The sequence below is a fragment of the Ovis aries genome, chromosome 6 (assembly GCF_016772045.2).
Source record: "Ovis aries strain OAR_USU_Benz2616 breed Rambouillet chromosome 6, ARS-UI_Ramb_v3.0, whole genome shotgun sequence".
Lineage (NCBI taxonomy): Eukaryota > Metazoa > Chordata > Mammalia > Artiodactyla > Bovidae > Ovis > Ovis aries.
The window spans coordinates 68099537-68122338 of NC_056059.1; the positions used below are offsets into that span (position 1 = coordinate 68099537).

Below are 22802 nucleotides of genomic sequence, written 5' to 3' on the forward strand. Positions count from 1 at the left end.
AACTAGAAATTTTTCTCCAGCTGTCATCAATTCATTATTAATTTTTAGAGCTGCTACTTAGCCAATCACACTTCCACCTAATTGTAAGGCCATTCAGCTCACAGCCTTGTCAACAGAGAGACATCTTATAAAATACTTTGGCTAAAATCCAGTTATAGTGGATTCAGTCTCCTGACCCACAGTCTAATAAGCCTATCTAGAAAGTAAGATTAGTCTAACATAACTGTCTTTAGTGGGCCCACGTAACACCATCCTTCAAAAATGTAATCATGGTCAGTGTTTTTAGTGCTTATAACACAATAAACTCAGATAAGATCATACTAGGTTTCCAATCATATTTTGAAATTTAAAAAATAAAATACAATGGAAAAGCAATATGTATCACTTAAGGCAGTATGGATCACTCGAAACAACATAGGGAACAAAAACATTTCGTGTTATACTCCACATCATCAAGACAAATATGTTGTCAATTTATTGTACTTTATAAGTTTTTAAAATTCTACAAGAGTTTCCTCTCAACCATAAAAAGTTCAATAGGAAAAAAAATATTTCTCCCATATGTTCACAAAATTAATAAAATAATTAAACAGTTCAATTTGATAAGTTTTATGTTTTTTAATAACAGATTATCTTATTGAAACCAATTTCCCCAGTTCCTCTAAGAGCATACTCCTAGCTCGAAAATCTCTTTTACAAAGCCTTCCGAGATTATTCTAGTCTAAAATAGCTGCTACTTCGCCCTTTCATGATACCCACTATTCCCACCACTCACTTTGTCACTCGATCATCTGATGCTTGGTAGTTATTGCTGTTAACAGTTTGATCATTATGATCTACAATAGGGTTCTGCAGCATTCTTTTCTAACTTCATCACAACCAACATAAAAAAGGTAAGCACTCCGACTCTTTTATATTTATATCACATATATTATAAACCTACAAAGAATTAAAATTATCAGATAAACCTGAAGACATCTTAGGATCCTCTGGTTCTTCCCCTTCTGAAAGGGGCAAACTAGGTACAGAGAAAGAAATGTTGAGGTAGACAAGGATAAAATTCAGCAGGTTGCGTTTACTTAACTTCTCAAATGTATCAGGTAAGCACTGTTTCAGTTTCCTATTGTTGCAGTCACAAATTACCAAAAATTTAGTGGTAACAAATACATGTCTTACAGTTTCAGAAGTCAAAACAGGTCTCACGGGGCAAAAATCAAAGTGTCAACAGAGCTGTGGTCCTGTCCAGAAGCTCTAAGAAAAGTCCACTTTCTTGCCTTTCCTGGTTTACGGAAGCTGCCCAGTTCCCTTGGCTCACAGCCCTCTTCTGTCTCCAAAGCCAGCAGTGCCTGGGTTTCTTCCGTCTCGTGATGCCATCTCTCTTGTTCTGACTGCACTGACTCCTGCTTCTTTTCAAGTCCTGTGATTACATTAGGTCCACCTGTTTCTAAAACCCTCACAACTCCATTTGTGCATGCTGGAGGAGAGGGATATTAAAGGAAATGTACAAAAAGTAAGGCTTTTCCTGACTCCTACATCAACCAGATAGCATCACTGACTCAATGGATATGAATCTGAGCAAACTCTGGGAGACACAGGGGGACAGAGGAGCCTGGCCCATGGGGTTGCAAAGAGTAGGACACGACTGAGCGACTGACCACCACCACATCAACTAAAATTGCAAAATTATCTCTCCATTCCTTACTCTATACTAGAGATCTCTGTGCACGATTTTGTTTAAAGAGACGGTTTTTAAACCTCTACAAACCATGCTACATTCCACTTAGGTTTCAGCATATGAGAAAAGGTCATAAGAAACAAGGCTAAAACTATGTGAAAAGGTGACACATTGGATGTGAAAATCGAACAAGTTATGTCACTGAATCATCTCGTACCTATTTTAAATGGATTACAGAGTTTAAGGTCATAGATTCTTTCCCAATTAGTACAATTTTAGGCTCTAGGGTTGAACATGTATGACTATTTCAACCATTCAGATAAATTCCCCCAAAGTGTACTATATTGAACTACATATTATCAACAGTTAAAAAAAAAAAGGTTACTGGGGTAATATAACTGACTTCCAGGTGTCCCTGTTCATCTAATAATGAACTCTTAAGGATGCTCCTTGGGCCTTCCCTGAACACCTGGGTAAAAATAATTTTCTTTTCATGTACTGAAAAAAGGCTACAGATACATGATGGGGATTAGGGAAGCAATATGTGATTGACAGCAGAAACCTTGGCGATAAATGATTGGCAAATATCTTGATTGAACTTATACCTCTAGAGCAGCTGTTTTTAATCTTTCCTGGGTCATGCCCTCTGTTTTGAGAATCTGAAGAACCTACGGATTTCTCACTAGAAAAATGCACATGAGCACATATTCAAAACTTTTCATATAACTTTTTTTATTGCATTTTAAACATACTGCCATTACAGACCATATAAAATCAGTCTTTGGAAAGAGATCTGCAGGTCTCAATTTTTGGTTTTATGCCAAAATTTGTTACACCCAGAAACAAAATTCAAAGTATGCAGTAAAACAAACCAAACTTCATAATTATTTCAACAAACAGATACCAAAATATTGATGGCTGCAGGAGGTACTGCCTCTGACACCAAAGCACAGTTCTAGGAGAAAACCCACCTCTTTTGCAGAATTCTCCAGGAAGAGCTGGGTGTAAGAGAGAAAGTTTAGGTCCAGACAGTAAAGAGAATACTAACTGAATTTAATGAGTGTTTCCCGAAACAGTAACACTTTATACTTGTACATGTTTATAAATAAGGGAAGGCATGGTTTCAAAACTTGGGAAATAAGATCAATGTAAATATTTGGGGAAAAAAAATATCACACCAGACCTACTATTTTCCTGCTACTTAGTCATGCAAAATAAGTTCAAAGTGGAGTCAGTACAACCCTGAGATAGATTCTCAAGCCAATTAGATAAAAAGAAAATACTAGAAGATATAATGAGCCACCTTCCCAAACGGCTCAGTGAGTAAAGAATCCGCCTGCAGTGCAGGAGATACAGGAGACACAGGTTCGATCCCCGGGTCAGGAAGACCCCCTGGAGAAGGGCATGGCAACCCACTCCAGTATTCTTGCCTGGAAAATCCCATGGACAGAGGAGCCTGGCAGGCTACAGTCCATGGGGTCGCAAAGAGTCACATATGACTGAGGCGATTTAGCATGCATGCAGAAGATACATTACATGTGTGATCTTAAATTTGAAATTTAATAATATTCAGTGTGTGAGACTGACAACAGTACCCTCTCCTGGTCTTACATCATGCTGCTTAGGGCCTTTACTATGCTGGATTTGACAGATCTGCCTCACTCGACCTCCCACCTGCCTATGGGCAATTAGAAAGGGAGCTTCTTAGTTGTTTGGGAAGCAAGCACAATTGTAGAAATATGAGACTGCTTCACAGCATCATTCCAGCATCCATCCCCCAGTTTCCTAGGTAATGAGAAGCAGGACAGCAGGAGCACCAGCAGCAGAGGTATTTGGGTCTGACCTCCTAACCCTGGGTTGCAGCTCGGGGTCTGTCCGGCAGTTTCCAGAGTGTCCAGAGGCACATATTAATACAGCTGTGGAAGAGGTGGCTCCAGGTATGGATTCCAGCACAGCTCCCAGCATGGCCTCTGAGCTGCCCTGGTGGGTTACCTCTGGACTGATCCCCTAAAACCTGCTGTTAGGTACTTTAACAATTCTGCAAGCACCTAATACATTGTATGAAATCTCTTCAGCTTAAAATATCCAGAAAGGCTTCTGTTTGTGACGTTGAGACAAACATTTGTTGTTCAGTTGCTCAGTCATGTCTGACTCTTTGCAGCTCCCCCGGACTGCAGCACGCCAGGCTTCCCTGTCCTTCACCATCTCCGAGAGGTTGCTTAAACTCATGTCCATCAAGTCAGTGATACCATACAACCATCTCATCTTCTGTCGTCCACTTCTCCTCTGGCCTTCTATCTTTCCCAGCATCAGGGTCTTTTCCAGTAAGTCAGTTCTTTGCATCAGGTGGTCAAAGTACTGGAGCTTCAGCTTCAGCATCAGTCCTTCCAAAGAATATTCAGGGTTGATTTCTTTTAGGTTTGACTGGTTTGATCTCCTTGATGTCCAAGGGACTCTCAAGAGTCTTCTCCAACACCACAGTTGGAAAGCATCACTTCTTCAGTGCTCAGCCTTCTTTACGGTCCAACTCTCACATCCATATATGACAAATGGTAAAACCACAGCTTTGACCATATGGACCTTTGTCAGCAAAGTAACGTCTCTGCTTTTTAATATGCTGTCTAGATTTATCATAGCTTTTCTTCCAAGAAGTAAGCATCTTTTAATTTCATGGCTGCAGTCACCGTCTGCAGTGATTTTGGAACCCAAGAAAATAGTCTGTCACTGTTTCCGTTGTTTTCCCATCTATTTGCCATGAAGTGATGGGACCAGATGCCACGATCTTCATTTTTTGAATGCTGAGTTTTAAGTCAGCTCTTTCACTCTCCTCTTTCACCTTCATCAAGAGGCTCTTTAGTTCTTCTTCACTTTCTGCCATAAGGGTGGTGTCATCTGTATATCTGAGGTTATTGAATCTCCCAGCAATCTTGATTCCATCTTGTGCTTCATCCAGCCTGGCATTTCACATGATGTACTCGGCATATAAGTTAAATAATAAGCAGGGTGACAATTACAGCCTTGGAGTATTCCTCTCCCAATCTGGAACCAGTTCATCGTCCCATGTCCAGTTCTAACTGTTGCTTCTTGACCTGCATACAAGTTTCTCAGGACACTGGTAAGGTGGCCTGGTATTCCCATCTCTTTAAGAATTCTCCACAGTTTGCTATGATCAACATAGTCAAAGGCTTTATCACAGTCAAGGAAGCAGAAGTAGACGTTTTTCTAGAATTCCTGCAGTAGGTAGACATCCCCTCAGGGAGAGATGGCAGTTTCACACTCTGGAGGGGTTGTCTGGGATGTCCTCACCTGTTTACTCTCATCAGATCACAATGTGCTGCAGAGTGCATGGGCCCAAGCAAGAATACCTGCAGACCTCAGTAGAATTATGCTATCATTCACAGATGAATTTTTAAATGTTTTGTAAAGAAAGGCAGATTAAACATAGTATTAATATAGCAAAATACAAATAAGCAATAAGAAAATAGAGCTGACAACTGTCTGTTACCAATACCAGTACTTTATAAAAAAAACTAAAAGGTAAAAATGTGATTATCTTGTAAAATGTAAACTATAAAACTTTAAGAAGAAAACACAGGGGAAAAAAGTCTTTGAGACTTAGGACTAAATGAAGAGTTCACATACGACACCAAAAGTACAATCATAGAAGAGAAAACAACAATTAAATGCACTACATGAAAATTTAAATGTTTCTTGCCTCTTTAAAAAAAAATCCTTGTTAAGAGGATGATGAGACATCTGTGGATGGGAAGAAAATCTGTGCCAATCACATATCTAGCAAAAGACTTACATCTCGAATATATAAAGAACTCTCAAAACTCAACAGTGAAAAACAAACCACCCAACCTGCTCATTCGGAAAACAATTTGCCCATGAGGGAAAGGCAAACCAAAACTACAATGAGGTATCACTACCCAACTATTAGAATGAGCAAACATTTAACAGTAAAGTGCTCGCTTTGGCAGCACATATACTAAAACTGGAATGATACAGAGAAGATTAGCATGGCCCCTGTGCAAGGATGACACGCAAATTCCTGAAGCGTTCCATATTTAAAAAATAATAATAATAATGAAAAAAATAAAATAAAAACTGAAAATAATCAAATTCTGGCAAACATATAGAGAAACTGGATCTTTTGTACACTACTATTGGGAATATACAGCCACTCTGGAAAACAGTCCTGCTGTTTCTTGTAAAACTAAATACACACTTAAATGCAACCAAGCAATTATACTCTTGGGCACGTACACCAGAGAAATGAAAACTTAGGTTCACACAGAAAACCTGTATACAAATGTGCACAGTAGCTTTATTCATCACAGCCAGAAGCTAGAAGTAACTCATGCTCTTCAACAGGTGAAGAGTTAAAGTGTGTACTGTGACACACCCATTCACTGACCCTACTCAGTGCTAAAAAGAAATGAAATACTGATACATAGGACAGCTTGGATGGTTCTCTAGGGCACTGGGCTGGGTGACAAAAAAGTTCATCTCAAAAAGATACGTATAGTACAATTCTATTTTAACACTCTCAAAATGACACAATTACAGAGATGGAGAACAAATTACCTGCTGCCAATAAATAGGGATGCAGAGGGTTGGGAAAGAGGAGACCTTGAGCTACATGATGGAGTTTCTGGGCAGTGATGGAACAGTACTGTACCTTGACTGAGGCGGTTAAATCTAGACATGAAATGTTATCGAAGTGCACAGAACTATACACACATACTCATGAGTGAGCGCACTGAAAACCATGAAATCTGAATACGACTACTTAACAGTATTGTACTAGTGTCAGTTTCCTGGTTTAATGTTGTTATAAATATGTTGTGTAATATAAGATATTACAACCAAGGGACACTGAATGAAGGTTACACAGGAGTCTTTGTATTATTTTTGCAACTTGATGTGAATTTATAATTACTTCAAAATAAATTTTTTAAAGTGATGACATTCAAGCATCCTTATTTTTTAAATTACTAATATTTTAGGTAGAATCAAAAAATATGGAAATAATATATTTTAAATTGTTCTAAATTTTTTTCATTTTTATCATTGTTTTTGGTAATGTCTTACTATGTACATAATATTACAGTATATAGTTTATAACAGACTTACACATACTGGGAATGCAGATACCATTTTTTACACTGCTGGAGTAAGACATAAAAGTTTCACAGACTTCTGTTACAGAAGTTATAATAATCTAAGACTGTCTATTACATTTTTTTTACTTGGGCAAGCATATGTAAGAACAGGAAAAACATGGGTTTGAGAATCAAAAAGAACTCAATTTGTAACCATATAAACAAGTAACAATCTCATCCTCATTTGTGAAATATAGAAGTTGTATTAGATCATTCCCAAGGACAGTCCAGCTCTAAAACCACTACGACTCCATGAGTTCTACAACAGGAAGAAGTGAAACAACCATAAAGAAATGTATGACTAAAACTCTAACCAGTATTTCTTGAAACTATTACTATGGATTCAGTATTGCCAGGAATATTAAATAAAGACATAGTCTAAGTCATCATCGACACAAACACAGAAAAGTGTATCTACAAAGATAATTTTGGCTCAAAGAAAACAGATTACCAAAGCATCCTGTTGAAACATATATAGATAACAGGTACATGTGACTATTTTACATGCAATCTCACAGTTCTTTAAAGCCTCTAATTCCTGCCCATGGAATTATATTAGGTTCTGAATTGCAGCAAATAATACACCAATGCATACAGGTGTCCTTGTACACAAGTTTGTAGGTTGGTATCTCACAAGAAGTAGACTATCAAGACATCCAGAAGAGAATTACTTTCCATCCACTTAATTATCCTCCGTCTACTTGAATTAGACTTAATAAGATGTAATTTTAAGACATTCACTATTCAGGGGAAGTTAAACATCTACAAGGTGATTATACCACCTGTTACACCACCTTCTGCTATGGAGAAATACCACCTACCTGAAACAGGCCAAAACCAGGAAAGAAGCCAACAGTCTTCTAAGCAGTAAAAACACAACAAGGTCCTACCTCTAAAGCTCCATGTACAGGACAGTCTTTGGTTTCTCACCCAGAACCGTCTATCATTTTTATCTACCATTCAACAAGTAGCTATGGTTTCTATTTTCCTATTGCATGGAAAATACCAAATTAGAAAGATGTGTTAACTACTGCAGGTGGGTGTAATGAGAGCAAACAAAAAGATACAGTTAACAGTAAAATAATAAGCAAATCTACCCAAGCCAGACATGCTTTAGGAAGGAATGGCTCCACCAACGAACAAAATATGGTGGTCTGTATATTGCTGACTGAGGAGATTAATGACTGGAGAGTCTACAAATACATCATTAAGAGTTCAATGACACCCAAGACACATGAATGGAACCGCCAAAGTAGTCTTTTTTTTTAAGCAGTATTATAGACAGCATTATCCATCTTAACTTTTTCTAATGCAGAAGAAAACTGAAAATCACATTTATAGTCTCTTTCCAGCATTCTTTATTACTGAACTAAATCAAAATTACATCACATCTAATGTTACCATGAAATAGAGACATACCAAAACAACAAGGACAAAACACAACAAGGAATCCTGAGAAGTTGAAATATTATGTTGGAATTCATGCAGGCAACAAGGCATACCTGTGAATGTTTTACAACCTGAAAAACAAAACTGCACTGCAGTAAATGAACAAACTAGCATCCTGTCTTCGATTCCCAGATGTTCTTTAAAAAAAAAAAACCACCACCACCACTTCAACCTCTCTGAAGTATGATTGTTCTAAAAACAATGTATCTCACAACGGCTGTCACCCAACAGCAAGATTTACTTGGTAAAACTTCACGTTGACATTTCCTAGAAAGATCAAGAACGCAGTGGCATCAAAGTGTCTTGCTGCTGCTGCTGCTGCTAAGTCGCTTCAGTCGTGTCCGACTCTGTGCGACCCCACAGACGGCAGCCCACCAGGCTCCCCCGTCCCTGGGATTCTCCAGGCAAGAACACTGGAGTGTTCTTCTCTAATGCATGAAAGTGAAAAGTGAAAGTCAAGTCGCTCAGTCATGTCTCTTTGTGACCCCATGGACTGCAAGCCTACCAGGCTTAGGTTTGATCAAAAATGGTCATTCAAAATACTCTTTAAAAAAAAATGACCAGAAGTCTGTAAAAGTACAATCAAAGGAGAATGACGGAAAATTTTCAAAATTAAATTACATCCTTTTACTTTAAAAGATAGTACATATAAAGTACTTATCACATTACTTATTAAGTGCTCAATAAATGTGGCTACTATTATTATTAACAAGCTGGAAAATAAGGACTGGAAGCTGATGAAAACATCTATGATTATAGTGATCAGGCAACCAATAAACACTTACTAAGTGCCTACAAGGTCTCTAGCAGGGCAATACAAGTTCATCACAAGCAGCTTACACAGCAAGTTTATTTATCTCTGATCAAACAAATGACAAGTTGCACAATACCTTCTAAGCCAGTAAGGTAAACATCATACTACATTCTGCAATGACTAGAACTTAACCAAGTACTTTCAACTTCTTTCAAAGCACTGTCCTTTATTTAAGTCCAGTATGCAGAACTCAAGAAATAAATTATTGACTTGTAGAGTCACCAAATGATTTAAATGAATATTTTTTAAAAGCGTCACCAAAATGAGTGGTTTTTTTTTCCTTTCAAAATGAATCTTGCGATTTTTTTTTCCCCATGTATCCACAACAAGTTTAATACTGCATTTGAAAGCGATACAAGCAACATCTCAAACAACAGAGTGATTTAAGGAGCGCATGGCAAATCCTGCAAGCTTTTAGTTCATTTGTATCCCCTTTTTAACAACAGCATGCTATGAAAAAACTCAGCATACCATCATACCATTTTAAAGGGAAAACTTTACTTTTGCATGGTGTCTGGCTGTGTAAACTACTGACAAAAAGAACATAGTATTCAGCCATGCCTAATCTTGTGATTTTTATAGGGGGAGACAAAATGCTCTCCAGGTTTAGGTAGAATAAGGATTTAGATAAATTTCCTCTTAAGGAAAATATTTCTAAACTTGGAGCATCATGAGAGCACCCTCTCTACTCCTAGGATTTATGAACATTGCAGGGACAGATTTATACAAGAATACACATTAATTAAAATGTTATCTTTCATTTATATTAAATATCAGAACAGCCAATGTATAGAGATGGAATGGAGATTAGCCGTTGCCTAGGGCTGAGGAAGGAGGTCAGGAAGGTGATGGGGTGATGAAAGAGTTCTAAAACTGGTTGTGATAGAAGTGCATAACTCCAGAATACACTAAAAACCACTAACTTGTACAATCTAAATAGGTGAATTGCACAGTATGTAAATTATATACCAAGCTGTTATTTAAAATTTTTAACTCTTTTCAAAACTCAACAAATCACACTTGCTTCATTACAAAGTCCATGGGATGTATCCTCCATCTACCTCTCTCTTACCTAGCTGACTCCAATCACTGACAGTCCTACAAGGCCACTTTCTTAACCAATTCTATCTCCACAAATACAAAGATCAAGCAATAGAACAGGTTTACGAGGGAAGGAGGCAGTCCATTTTGTAAAAGCAAGAAATACTTCACACTGTATTTTAATACAAGTGATTTTTCAAAACAATTATTTTCATGCCATACCAAAAAAAATACTGATAAAGATATCTATTTATTGTAGCATTATGAGTTTTAACTAAGATCATTGCATCTGGTCCCATCACCTCATGGCAAATAGATGGGAAAACAGTGGAAAACAATGCCAGACTTTATTTTTGGGGGCTCCAAAATCACTGCAGATGGTGACTGCAGCCATGAAATTAAAAAACACTTACTCCTTGGAAGGAAAGTTATGACCAACCTAGACAGCATATTAAAAAGCAGAGACATTATTTTGCCAACAAAGGTCCGTCTAGTCAAAGCTATGGTTTTTCCAGTGGTCATGTATGGATGTGAGAGTCGGACTATAAAGAAAGCTGAGCGCCAAAGAATTGATGCTTTTGAATTGTGGTGCTGGAGAAGACTCTTGAGAGTCTCTTGGACTGCAAGGAGATCCAACCAGTCCATCCTAAAGGAGATCAGTCCTGAATATTCATTGGAAGGACTGATGCTGAAGCTGAAACTCCACTGCTCTGGCCACCTGATGCGAAGAACTGATTCATTTGAAAAGATCCTGATGCTGGGAAAGATTGAGGGCAGGAGGAGAAGGGGAAGAGAGGGTGAGATGTCTGGATGGCATAACCGACTCAATGGACCTGAGTCTGAGTAAACTCCGGGAGTTGGCGATGGACAGGGAGGCCTGGCGTGCTGCAGTCAGTCCATGAGGTCGCAAAGAGTCAGACATGACTGAGTGACTGAACTGATGAGTTTTAAAGAATGTGTTACTACTCTATCAGCAAACTAGGAATCACCTACTAGGATAAAGATGTAGTGTCATTTGGGGGTCTACGAAATGTATGATCCCTGGAGGGTATAAGGAAAGATACATCAACATTTGCATAATTTCACAAATATTCTGCCTCATGGCAATAACAGTGTTTGAAATTTAAAAAAAAAAATTCTAGAACTCATATGTTTACTTTAACAGGCTCCATGGATCCCAACCCACCTCCTACGGAATACCAGGTCTGTCTGCTAGGATACTTTTAAACAAACTATACAAAATAATAAACAAGGGTGAATCACACACCTAAGAGTGCACTTTGTGCAAGCTATTTTTCATCCACATGTACCACTCTGTCTATTTAAGGATCCTACTCAGAGGAACTCGTGGTGAAGACAAATTTCATCATCCTATCCTCAGTGCCTACGTGGTGCACAAATTAGGTGCAGTTCTCAATTAAAAACTTGCTGAATAAAAAGAGATTTCTTGCCTGATTAGCCCTACTGGCTGCTTGCAGCTGGGCTTTCTATTTAGGAACTTTTGGAAAACCTCTTTCCTTTCTGGGCTGGCTTAAAGAAGCACCCAGAACAACAGAATCTTACCACCTTCTTCATCAGCCTAAGATGTAGCTCCCCTTTTTATAATGGGCAACATTAAAGGTAGAGTAAGACCTCTGCATGTAAACTGATCAGGAACAAATACCTTCCTGCGGTCCTCCTGGGGCTACTATGAGATGTGCCAGTTGGCAGCCTCAGAGCAATTTTTAAGGATCTCTAGAGATGAGAAGAATCAAGAAATGAGAAGAGATTAGGCTTGTGGTATGCACTCCAAAAACATTTTAGGGTAAAGACACTTGATTTTGACCATTTTTGAAATGACTGTGATTCTTATAGTCTATAATCATAGACTTTGTTTTGAACATAAAAATACTGGTGGAAGCCTTGTTAAGAACAGGTAAAAATAAACATAATTACCGAGACTGAAGAAATTAATAATAATCATTTCATTATATAAAATAAAAAATAAATAAGTATATAAAATTGATTACCCTTCTCCATTCCAGTAAATGTAACTTGCTAATTAAAATTTTCAAGTAAGACAGCTTAAGGCATTCCTATCTGAAAGTAATAAAAAAAAAGAAGGGAAAAAAACTGGAATTAAAAGTCAAACCATGATCAGTAGCTATAATGTGATGAAGGCAATTTTATGGGGGATATTTAGTTTCTAAATTACATTTTTTTTCATAACAATATTTTACAATGAGCATGTGAAACTGGTGATATGGAAAAACCTGGTTTTTCCTTTAAACACACATATACACTTGACCCAAATAAAACAGTATGAACTTTTTTTTTTTTTTTTATGGTTTTACAGAAGCTTTTGGGCTAATAAAACTGCTCAAGCACTTTAGACAATAGTAAAGGGGGCTTATTTAACTTACATGCAGAGTACATCATGAGAAACGCTGGGCTGGAAGAAGCACAAGGTGGAATGAAGATTACCGGGAGAAATATCAATAACCTCAGATATGCAGATGATACCACCCTATGGCAGAAAGTGAAGAGGAAACTCAAAAGCCTCTTGATGAAACTGAAAGAGGAGAGTGAAAAAGTTGGCTTAAAGCTCAACATTCAGAAAACTAAGATCATGGCATCTGGTCCCATCACTTCATGGGAAATAGATGGGGAAACAGTAGAAACAGTGTCAGACTATTTTTCTGGTCTCCAACATCACTGTGGATGGTGACTGCAGCCATGAAATTAAAAGACGCTTACTCCTTAGAAGGAAAGTTATGACCAACCTAGACAGCATATTAAAAACCAGAAACATTACTTTGCCAACAAAGGTCCGTCTAGTCAAGGCTATGGTTTTTCCAGTAGTCACGTATGGATGTGAGAGTTGGACTGTGAAGAAAGCTGAGCACCGAAGAATTGATGCTTTTGAACTGTGGTGTTGGAGAAGACTCTTGAGAGTCTCTTGGACTGCAAGGAGATCCAACCAGTCCATTCTAAAGGAGATCAGTCCTGGGTGTTCATTGGTAGGACTGATGCTGAAGCTGAAACTCCAATACTTTGGCCACCTCATGCAAAGTGTTGACTCATTGGAAAAGACTCTGATGCTGGGAGGGATTGGGGGCAGGAGGAGAAGGGGACAACAGAGGATGAGATGGCTGGATGGCATTGCTGATTCGATGGACACGAGTTTGAGTGAACTCTGGGAGCTGGTGATGGACAGGGAGGCCTGGCGTGCTGCATATAAGTCAAAGCATGGCTTGAGCTGAAAAGGACTTTACAGAATCAAGACAAAAGAGCCATCACTTGGCATTAGAACAGGAGAGCTTGCAGATAAGGTAACATGAGCTGTGTTAGAGGGATGATCCCACTGATGAGGTAACAATAACTGAAATTCAGGGTACATGCTCTGCCCCCCAACCAATATTTTACATATTAAAAATAGTTCAAGTAGTGAACATATACCCCAACATACTTTATTTTTAAAAAATATAAGATTTGCTACATAAAACAATGAAAACTTTCCCACATCACCTAAGTTTCTAACAGTCCCACTATTCCTTTACCATTTTGGCATGAATCCTGTGTCACTGTTACCATGCACCTGTTACTGCAATGAGATACACATTCTCTTTTCCCTATGGGTGATCATTTTGCATCTTCCCCATGAATCTCCGTAACTTTGAAAGTAATGACTATCATCCATTTCTACTTTATGTTTCCATAATACTCCTCAAATAAATGGGTACTCAACAGATGTTGACAAATTAAACCTAGTTCTAATAATTGGGACGACAATCACCCTCACGAAAGATGTCTGTGGATCAAACACTACTAACAATTAAGTCACGTTTTTGTACACAGAACAAAAAGCAACTAGATTAATATACCTGCCCCTAGACACTAAACCAACTGCTGGTCTCTGGTGTAACTTGTTCAGAAAGGTATCTTAAAAAATAAATAAATAGGCCTCTCAAGCAGTCTTTACAGAACGTTATCTTTTTCCCTCACAAAGTCCTAAGTCAACAAATCCATTTACTGGGCACTAGAAATGTATTAGGTGACAGAGCGAATCTGCACAGAAATAGAGGACAGTCCTAGTTCCCAGGGATCTCAAGGGACACTTCACAATTCAAGAAATGCCTTGGCAATGTGTATATTTAAGACAATGTGCTTAAAACAATGTGAAAAGCACACAGGAAAAATATGTTCTCCCTGAAACACAGCCTAGATATTTCAAAGATAATTCTGAGTGTTTCCTTTATATGTAATCTTTTAAAAGTTCCGGAATTCTCTCCTTTATTGTTTAAATAAGCTGGTAAGTGAACAAAAATAGAATTTTGGAAACTTGCTTTAATCTTCTACTTTCTATTATGAAATGGAAAGGAAGATTATGCTAGCAAGCTTGCCTGACATACTTATCAAAGGAAAGGAGAAGAAAGGGGAGCATTATGTGTACAATGCCAGATATCATCAAGATTACTAGGAAAGATCATGTGTTTGTATGTCTACACTTCCAAAATTCTATAGGAAGAGTAAAGCATCTCTCAAATATTATTCTCTGAAACTGACTTTTAGTTTCCCAGGTATAGTTTTTCTTTGCTATTGCTGAGCCTGTGAATTTATGTTATAATGCTTCACATCCACTCATAAAGTTACTGAACAGTTAATGAACACTTTGGAAAGTTGTTATATTGCTTAAACACACACACACCAACCACTGGGCCAGAGGTTCCAATAAATTCACTTTTCCTAAAAAAGTAATTTTACAAAATAACTCAGAATGGAAGAAAAGCCAGGATGGAATGCTATCTTTGATAATGAGTAGCCAAAAAGAGACTACATAATAACACACCCACCGCAACTTTGTTTATAGGCTTGTAACTTGCACATGCAAGTACTCTACAAAGTATTGCACAAGAAGAAACTGTCAAAAATGAATGCTCATGAAAATATTCCTTTTCTAAATAAGGTTTCTAACAAGGACGTACTATTTCTAAATGTAACTTCTTTAGCATGTTTTGACAGGTATGTGTATTAGTCGCTCAGTCGTGTCTGATTCTTGGCGACCCCATGGACTGGAGTCCGTCAGGCTCCTCTATCCGTGGAATTCTCCAGGCAAGAATACTGGAGTGGGTTGCCATTCCCTTCTCCAGGGATTGACAGGTATAGAATACCACTAATGCTTAAGATGGAGGAGGAAAAATTTCTTGTTTATCAATAGTACAAGCGGCTGTTACTAACTACAACGTCTATGGGTTCAGTAGCAGAAACAAACTTTACGGAAGGTATCTGCTGGGCAGAATAGTTAAACTAACTTTATTTCTACCCAAATTCTATTTTTTCCGCCTAATCCTATAGACCCTAGCAATCTGAAGCTTTTTGTTTTGTTTTGCAATGTTTCTTTTCCCTTCCAAAAGAATCTCCGCCAGTCAATCGAGGTAACACTTTCCACAGTTCAAAGGTGAAGGCAAATTCTCACTACAAAGAGCTCTTGCTCCTCATCAGCACCCCCCCCCTTTTTTTTTCAAATTATCTTGACCTAATAGGGGACGGGACGACAGAGGATGAGATGGCTGGATGGCATCACCGACTCGATGGACGTGAGTCTGAGTGAACTCCAGGAGTTGGTGATGGACAGGGAGGCCTGGCGTGCTGCAATTCATGGGGTCGCAAAGAGTCGGACACGACTGAGCGACTGAACTGAACTGAAATGAAGAGAGGTTAATGCTCCCTTGCAATGCAAATCCACAAAAGAAACGATTTTAGGCGCCAGGAATGAAACTGAGATGGGAGGAAAAGTCCGACAGCTATCAAGAACCATTTCGTCCTACAAGTGAGCCTTTCCAAAACGCAGGGAACGATGTTTTGCCCAAAGAACCTGCCGCCCGGAAGCCATAACTTCCATCAATAGGCAAAGAAAAGTTACAAAGAGCTCAGCACCCAGGCAGCCTGCGCGGGTGCGGAGACGGGAGAGCTGCAAAGACGCTCCCTGGCCCCGACGGGCGGCGGCTGCGGTGTCAGTGGGGGCAGACTCCAGCTCAGGCAGGCAGGGAGTCTAGGGGTGCGCCGCCGGCCCGGAGCAGCGCGGGCACGGCGCCCGCATCCGCACCCCTCCCCACGACCGCGAGCAGTGGGCGGAGAGACCAGAGCAGAAGAAAAGCAGGACAATGCTGGGCCCGGCTGGCGACTCTGCACTCTCCGTGGTCCCCAGCGCCCCTTCTCGCCCGGGGTCGCCAAGCTGCCGCGCTAAGTTTGCTTCCCAGCCCTGCCTTCACAGCCAGGGCGGCAGAGCGGTGGCCGCCGACCTCCCTCCGCCGCGCCGCCTTCCTCCCCGCGGGGCGGCTCCCGCGAGTCCGCGAGGACGCGGCGCGCGAGAGCAGAATTGGGCGCGCGAGGGGAAGGGGGCGCGCAAGGAAGCAGCGCGCGCATCGGGAGCCGGGCGCGCGGGGGAGCAAAGCGCGCGGCTCTCCCCGAGGACCAGCTGCCGCTCCGGCGAGTTTTCGGTTTAGACGGGGGCTGCGGCGCGGCTTAGTGTCCGTTACGGGTCTTGGCCCGGGCGGCGCAGATTGCCAGCCATCCTGGCCCGCCTCCCCTCTCAGCCCCCATCAGAAAGCGGGCGAGGGCCGGCGATCTCGTCTCCCGCCGGGGCTGTGGCCGCCGGCCGACGGGCATCCCGGCGCCCGCCTCTGGAGCTGGAAGAGAAAGTGAAATGAAGCGCCTTTCCCCAGGCAACACCTACCCGTCCCCAGTCCAAGTGCAGCTGCCTCGCTCCTCAGGCGCCGCCGGTCCCCGCCCTCGGGCCCCAGGCTCCGTTCTCTTGACAATAGCGCGTCCCCTTTAAGGAATAATCCGATCGGAACCGATCTGTGGTTAAACCTCCCTCCGACTCCAGATTTTAACCGGATTTCTCTCTCACTCCCCAAGAGCCCGACGGGCGCCCGGCGGTGCTGCGAGCTCTTCCCACCTCTTCCCCGCCCCGCCTACTCCCTGGTCTTCCTGATTGGCGAGAAACACTACAACAGGAACAGCAGTTCTCACACCCCACTGGCCAGTGCAGCCGCCGCTCAGAGTTACCCCCGCCTTCACCCCGCCCCTTTTCCTGGGTTGGTCCTACCTCTAATCATTCTCTGTCTTCTACTCTGTCGTTGCTTTGGAGAACTGGCAGTCAAGGCTTACCCTCCCGCCTCCGGAAAGCGAACTTTATTTTTATTGGTAAAAGGACATCTTCCTGTGCACCTGATTGGACAAGGAAGGAGTTAGTCTGCACGCCCCTTACCCATTATTGCTCTCTGTACACGGGTTTGAGAAACACAACCGCCGAGTCCTCCTCCCCACTTTGCCTAGTTCGAAGCGCCTTTCCCTTTAAATGTTGGTAGGGGTCGTAGACAAACTCATAGTCTGTGTTGGGCAAAGACGAAAAGGGAAAGGAGAAAATTTCAAAATCTTCTGATGACTTAATATATCGGGGAACTGGAGCTGGGATCCAGCGGAATATCATCCTTCGGTCTACTGAATGGAGTGGTTAGAATGAGGAAGAATACCTGCAATTCTAGTACTCACTCTTGAGATGTAATCAACAAGTTTTCACTCACTGTCCATTCTACTCCTACTGTCGATCCCACTGGCATTTTACTACCCCAAAGAGCTTTAATAAAGATATCTGCAAACCTAGGGGTGCCCTTGTTTGTTCCACAGTGGTTCGTTTAAATCGCTTCTATTTAAAGCTCCGTTTAATTCATGTCCTCTGTTGTTATCTAGGGTTTGTCACGAGATCTAAGCTACTCTTCTGAAAAGATTGAATAGATGCCCACCCACCGTGCCATCCTCCAAAGTTGAAGAAGTCCTTACCTCTTGCTAGAGCTGCGTAAGGGGAGCCTGGGTTGAGCCCAGTTGGGCACCAGAAGGTTATTCCTTGAGAGAACTGAAGGAGTCTGGCACCGGAAGCTTAACCCTGCAGCAAAACCTCACGCATGGAAAAAGGAGGAATTCTTCGGCAGCCTGGTAAGGTCTGTGTTAGGAGCTCCCCAGTTTCCCATGGGAACTGTAAGAACCGGAAGGGTTGTACCTACTAAGATTCGGTACTCAAGTGCTTTGGTACCTATCTATGAATGTTAGGGAGAAATCGTTAAATGTATGCCTCCCTTTGCCAATGAACTTAGAGACACTTTGGACCTCAGGATGTTTAGTTTATTTGCAGTGAGAGCCCAGCGGAAACAAGCGGTGCCAAGAAAGTGGCAGCGCTTGGCAGTACCCCAGAAGGGATTTAGGACCAGAAAGAGGGAGATAAACAGCAGTAGTAGATAGGAATTTTCGGAGAGTTCAGGGGGAAAATCTCCTGGAAATACCCTAAACATGGAAGAGGGAGAAAAGGGAAAGGTTGTAGGCGGTTTAGGTGTTTCTATTAGGGGCAAGAGACAAGGAAATAACCTGGATTATATTTATATGGTCTTCACAGGTATTTTTTAAAAATCAAGATCCAGGTTAAGTTTTCAAGTTCTTTGTAAATCTCTTGCTTCATGAGGCCAAGAGTATTTTGTTACACTAGCACATTGGGCTCATAACTCCAGAAAGCAGTCTACAGTAACCTCTGGATTCTTTTCCTTACACCTAACCAACCATGATCATAACCTAACAAATGTAATTTATATTGTGTTCTCTCTATTTCACACTTGCCCACAATAGATTTATTTATTACTTTTTTAGCCTATACACCCAGACTCCTGGTAATAATACTGCTATTGATATTTTACACTGAGGAAGAATTTAGAAAATCTACAAGCCTGCATGTGCAGGTCATTCTTAAGAATGTTCTATGTTATTAAACAGAGCTCCAATTCTAACCCCGGAGAAACTGATAATTTGCCCTTTTACCTTCAGAGGGACTTTATATTTCCTACGTTTGTTTCCCATCTCTAAGACAGATACCCATTCTTCAAAAAGAAATATTCCAGACTTCCCTGGTGGTCCAGTGGTTAAGATTCCACCTGTCAATGCAGGGGACACAGATTCTGTCCTTGGTCTGGGGAAATTCCACAGCCGAGGAGCAACGAAGTCCTTCTGCCACGACTATTGAGCCCACAGAGCTGCAGCTACTGAAGCTTTCACACCTAGAGCCCATGGTTGGCCCATGGAAGCCACTGCAATGAGAAGCCCCCGCACCACAACTGGCAAGCAGCCCCCTACTTGCAGCAACTAGAGAAAGGCCGTGTGCAGCAACGAAGAACCAGCACAGCCATAAAAAATATCCCCCCAATTTATGCCAGACCAAAGGTTTTCAACATACTTGTATATAGATCTTTGTTAAAAACTTTTAAAGGGATCCTCTGGTGACTCAGTCAGTAAAGAGACTTCCCGCAATGTGGGAGACCTGGGTTCAGTCCCTGGGTCGGGAAGATCCCCTAGAGAAGGAAATGGCAACCCACTCCAGTATTCTTCCTGGAGCATTCCATGGACAAAAGAGCCTGGTGGGCTACAGTCCATGGGGTGACAAAGAGTCAGACATGGTGAAATTTCGGAAAGGTGAAATTCACACATTATGATATCTTATTCTCCCTTTGTTTATATAGAAAGGTAAACCAAATCAAAGAACTACCAGTTAAGCCAGTAATTAGTTTTCCTCAGAAAAATTATGTTACCATGTATATGGCAAATTCTTTTCAGTTCACCATACATTCATATAGGAATTATTATGTGTTGAGTAAACAATAGGGGGAAATTGATGAATGTATCTCCATTCTCCAGAGAGTACAATGAATTTCCAAATTCTATCCGTAAGCGGCACAATTTTATCTCTCATGTAGGTCGATACCATCTATTAATCAGTGATTTTCCATAGTAAAATTAAGAAAAAACCCAGTCACTAAAAGCTGTCTATCAAAATCTCTTTCCCCAGCCCTTTATTAGTATTAACAAGAATAAGACACATTAAAACAAAATCTGTTCATAGTAATTTGTTTTATAAAGAAATTTCAAAAAGTATTTCCTGGATCTCTATAGAGGAGGAAGTCCTATGCATTCTATACTTCAATGTCTTCTTTTATAAAATGAGAACTAATATTCATTTAGAAGATCACTGAAAGATCTTCAGTTATCAGTAATAGATTCAATTATGTTCAGTACTTACTGTTCGGTATGGTACTGAGGCAGGAAAATAAAATGATACTAATATATTTTCTAAAAGACTTCCAGTACTCTCCTACTTAAAACTCTTTAAGGATTCTCCAAGCATATATTGAATATAGTCGAAGCATCTCAACAAAACATACAAGTCTCTTATACCTCTCAGGTTTCTTCTCTGGCTACTCCTTCATTGACACTTGAAATGGCTGCTCTTTAGGTATCAATGATCATGATTTTTCAAGCCTCCGTGCTTTGTGGCATGAGGTTTCCTTTGTGCGGAATAGACTTCCCTTCCATGCTTACCTGGCAGACTCTTCCATCTGTCCATCAAAACCTAAAAGAAGCTTTACTTGTTTTGTGAAGACTTCTCTGATTGTACCCGCTCCCTGATTTAATCATTCTTATACCGTGTGTGTATATATATATATATATATATATTTTTTTTTTTTTTGATTATAGGTATCACACTAAAGGGGCTTCCCTGGTAGCTCAGCTGGTAAAGAATCCACCTGCAATGCAGAAGACCCCAGTTCAATTCCTGAGTCAGGAAGATCCCCTGGAGAAGGGATAGGCTACCCACTCCAGTATTCCTGCCTGGAGAGTTCCAAGGACAGAGGAGCCTGGCGGGTTGCAGTCCATGGGGTCACAAAGACTCAAAAGCGGCTGAGTGACTAAGCACAGCACAGTGCATCGCACTAAAGAAAGAATTTTAAATGTTTCTATTTCTACCTCTTGCACTAATCTGGTTTGTTTCCAACAGCAAAGGCCATACATATACATCTTTGTATCAGCATCATTTAGAATGATGCCTGACATAACTGAAGGCTTTTAATAAATGCATGTCAAATTGAATGAACAAGGCTGAGACAAAAAGGTTAACCTACAATGTGAAAATCTAATTAACAAGAACACTATTTTAGGAGTATTTTAATTATTTAATAATTAAATAATTGTTTTATTGTAAATCTATCTTATCATAGATTTATTTATATCTTATTTATTTTTGCACTTAGTCTAGATCACTGGTTCCTGGACTTTTTTATTTCATGACCAATACAATTTGCAAGGAATTTTTGAGAATTGATACAGGTTTAACAACTTTTTTATTTCATAAAGTAGTGGTATAAAAATAAATATAAATAAATCATCTTTCTATTCTCCCCATTATTTAAATAAGGATATTTTTTAAAACTAAATTGGGAAGTTTATTTCATAAAACAGGAAAATCTGAAAACCAAAAATTGGTTGGAGAGAGTTATAACTTCAGAATCAAAGTTCTTTGAATAAATTTGACATTATACAGAATTTGTACAAACTTCCAACTGAGTCTAGAAAACTCATTACATTTCACAGTACTTGATCCAATGCTCCTTTTCATCCATTTAAAAAGATGGCTTAGAAATTAAAATATTCCTAAGATTTTCTTTTCCCTCCATAACATTTATGGGGAAGAGGAAAAACTATTTGACTTTTTGTTAATTTTCACTGAACCCATGAACAAATATTAGAGCCTCATAAGTAATAGACTTGCTAGCTTCCTGTCATAATTTTTGTACAGAAAGTCTTATTGTTTATGGGAGGCCCTGGCAAAATGCTTCCTGACTTCTTTTTTGCATCTACCAGATCTTATGGAGTTTCCCTCCTTTCATTTTGGAAACTTACCACTCTTTGGAAACCATTGTTTAGTCTTTAGAATGCTGCCCCTTTTTGTCAAAGTGTCAAACAATAAAAATTCAAGTGCTCTTTTATAAAAAATTTTACCCATATAATACATACATTTTCTGAGTTTCAAAAAATGTGGGTTAAGTGTCCAGTAGCCGTCAATGAAAATCATAGTATCTATCCTGTATCACAGTTATTGTAATGATGCTATAAGTCATATTAAAGTGGAGAAATGTTTGTGTTAGAGTAATTCAAATATATATATTTAGGTATATTTATTTAAATATATTTATTTATTTATATATAAAAGTGCTCTTTAAAATTATGCAACCCAGTTGGATATAAATTATTTATCGTAGGATAAATAATGCCTAAGCATCTTGTAGAAGAAATCTGATGCCATGGTAAAGGTCTGGAAATACCACCTGCTAAACTGAGTCAAATAGTTGATTTCTTATTTCATGGAATATGTGATTAATGTATCACCTATCACCTTCCATTAATAAAACATAACATTCATTTTGCATTCAAATTCTATACCTATTTTAGATCACTTAGGAGCTTTATAATTGAGATATTTTATCAGTAACATAATTTTTTCCTAAGTATTTTACTGCTGGTTTGTTAGTATTTTACCATTTTTCTTTCCCTTTATCACTACAAGGGGACTTCCATTCTAAACAGATTCCTTGTGTAAAAATGTGAATTTAAAGAAGAGATAAATTAAGGAATACTGACTTTATAAGTGAATTACTCAGAGAATTTTTAGAATATTATTCAAATGAGATCTATTTTTACTCAGAAACAACTTCTCAGAAGCAAAAGGCATAATATAAAAAAGATGGCAAGGGAATTCCATGTATGTTCAGTGGTTAGGACTCTGCACTTTCACTACCAA

General features: G+C 39.7%; 1 protein-coding gene, 1 long non-coding RNA gene and 2 other non-coding genes across 19 annotated transcripts in view; 2 read left to right on the forward strand and 2 right to left on the reverse strand.

Moving 5' to 3' along the window:
• Nucleotides 1-17085, reverse strand: part of FRYL (FRY like transcription coactivator) — a 259369-nt gene extending 242284 nt beyond the window's left edge. For all 16 annotated transcript variants that reach the window (XM_060417094.1, XM_015096494.3, XM_060417093.1 and 13 more), the window contains exon 1: nucleotides 16863-17085. The gene's annotated coding sequence lies outside the window, so the exon portion shown is untranslated. The remainder of the gene's footprint in view (nucleotides 1-16862) is intronic.
• Nucleotides 5643-5749, forward strand: LOC114115489 (U6 spliceosomal RNA). Its single transcript, XR_003589826.1, has one exon. It is a non-coding gene; the product is annotated as a U6 spliceosomal RNA (small nuclear RNA).
• LOC114115455 (small nucleolar RNA SNORA15) lies at nucleotides 9528-9667 on the reverse strand. The gene has a single exon (XR_003589795.1). It is a non-coding gene; the product is annotated as a small nucleolar RNA SNORA15 (small nucleolar RNA).
• Nucleotides 17086-17404: 319 nt separating the features above from the next.
• Nucleotides 17405-22430, forward strand: LOC132659950 (uncharacterized). The gene is made up of 2 exons (XR_009601035.1): nucleotides 17405-18124; nucleotides 20702-22430. It is a non-coding gene; the product is annotated as an uncharacterized LOC132659950 (long non-coding RNA).
• Nucleotides 22431-22802: the final 372 nt, after the last annotated feature.